The sequence below is a fragment of the Prionailurus bengalensis genome, chromosome F2, assembly GCF_016509475.1.
Source record: "Prionailurus bengalensis isolate Pbe53 chromosome F2, Fcat_Pben_1.1_paternal_pri, whole genome shotgun sequence".
NCBI lineage: Eukaryota > Metazoa > Chordata > Mammalia > Carnivora > Felidae > Prionailurus > Prionailurus bengalensis.
The window spans coordinates 28,857,165-28,859,561 of record NC_057353.1 but is presented as its reverse complement, the minus strand read 5'-3'; positions in this window follow the sequence as shown (position 1 = coordinate 28,859,561).

Genomic DNA, 2,397 nt, shown 5'->3' with positions numbered 1-2,397 from the left:
TTAAACTTCTTTTAAGTTTAGGGTCAGATAGGATAAGATAGGAATTGCCAAACTGTTTTTCAAGTGCCTTTACCACTTTACATTCCCACCAGCAGTGTATAAAGATTGTGATTTCTCCATATCCTCACTGAGGATTGTTATTATCTGTCTTTTTGATCATGGACATCCCAGTGGGTATTAAATGGTAATTTGTTGTGGTTTTGATATGTATTTTCCTGATGTCTAACGACATCAAGCACATTTTCATGTCCTTATCTGCCATTTTTTATATCTTCTTTGGAGAAAAATTCAGATATTTTGCCCATTTTTAAAATTGGGGTGTTTTTTTTGTTATCAGATTATAAAAAGTTTTAAAAGTATATATATTCTAGATACAAGTTCCTTTTCAGATATATAATTTGCAAAAACCTCCCATTTTGTGCATTGTCGTTTCACTTTCTTCATTAGTGTCCTTTGAAGCACAAAAGTTTTTAATTTTGAAGAAGCCCTGTTTATTTTTTCTTTTGCCGCTTATACTTTTGGTGTCGTACCTAATAACCCATTGCCAAATTCAAGGTCATGAAGATTTATTCTTATGTTTTCTTCTAAGAAGGTTATAGTTTGGGGGGACCTGGGTGGCTCGGTCAGTTGAGCATCTGGCTTTGGCTCAGGTCATGATCTCACGATTCATGAGTTCCAGCCCTGTGTCAGGCTCTGTGCTGACAGCTTGGAGCCTGGAGCCTGCTTTGGATTCTGTGCCTCCCTCTCTCTCTGCCCCAACCCACTCACATTCTGTCTCTCTCTCAAAAATATATAAACATTAAAAAAAATTAAGAAAAGAAAGGTTATAGTTTCAGCTCTTATATTGAGCTCTTTGATCCCTTTTAAGTTAAATTTATATATGGTATGAGGTAGATATTTAGCTTCATTCTTTCACATTTGGATATCTTCTTGTCTGAACCCCACTTGTTGAAAAGACTATCCTTTGCCCATTTAATAGTCTTAGCACACTTGTCAAAAAATCAACTAACCATAGATTCATGGGCTTAGTTCTGGACTCTCAATTGTATTCCTTTGAATTATATGTCTATTCCTATGTCAGTATCACACAGTCTTGATTACTACTACTTTATTAAGTTTTGCAGTTAGAAAGTGCGGGTCCTCCGACTTTGTTCTTCTTTTTCAGGATTGTTTTATAATTCATTTTTTTTTTGAAACACTCTTTTCTTTATACCAGGAAATATATGAGGGGGGCAAGACAGGATTGGTCAGCCTGGAGAAAGATACATTTAGAGGAGAATTAACATTGTACGATGGAGATGGTGATAGGACAGTTAAAGATACTTATAAAAACATAATAGGGAGACTTAGCCAAATCTGGGAATTATGAAAGATGGACTGAAGAGACAAATTCAGATGAGAACTGGTCAGGAAGAGGAGATAACCAAAAAAGGAGATAATATGCTACATGCCAAGCCATTTCAAGGAATAGCTTTTGTGAATCCTGGGACTGAGGTACAAAGGTAGGAAGAGAACAAAGTTCAGAAAACCTTTAGTAGAGAATGCAAGAGTTGAGTGGTAAAAGTTGAGTCTAGAGAAGGAGGCAAGATGGGGCCTTCTTTTATCTCAAGGTCAATGAGCCATTGTGAGCATTGAAAGAATGATGGGAGCCTTGTGGACATGATCAGTTTACATGTGAAAGGACCACTGTCTGTATGGAGGAAAATGGATAGAAGAGAGCAACACAAAGAAAGGAAAGCCTGTTAGGGTGCTTTTGAAGTGAAAGATGATGTGACACAGGCTGTGGGGGTGGCGGTGGAGGTAGGAGCTTGAGGAGTGGAAAAGAAAGTAGAAGGGTGTGACAGAGTCTACAGGACTCTGTGGTTCCTCAGATGTGAAGGATAAAGGAGAGACGGGAATCAAAAGTGGTTCCTAATTTGTCAAATTATCGAGTTTGTGCATACCTTGAGTATGGTATAGATATTGAATAAAGGTGAACCCCAATTAAAAAAATAAAATGGGAAAGTGAAATGTTTCCTTTCCTCAAAAATCCCCAACAAACAAAGTTAAGTTGCCTGTAATTTGTGTGGTCTCCAAGTATTGGGGTTTTGCGTTTTTTACGACTACTGTGAGCGATCCTTATTTTCAAAAAAAGCAGGTGCAACCAAGTGGGAGGTTGTGACTGCAGGAGCTCTGGGGCCCCCAGAGGTACAAAGGTAGGAAGAGAACAAAGTTCAGAAAACCTTTAGTAGAGAATGCAAGAGTTGAGTGGTAAAAGTTGAGTCTAGAGAAGGAGGCAAGATGGGGCCTTCAGATGGTGTGCCCTACAATGGACAGAACAACTTCTCTACAACTACTCTCACCTCCTCCCTGGATTACCAGGACAGCCCTCCAAGGGGTCTTCTAGCTCCAGCCTTG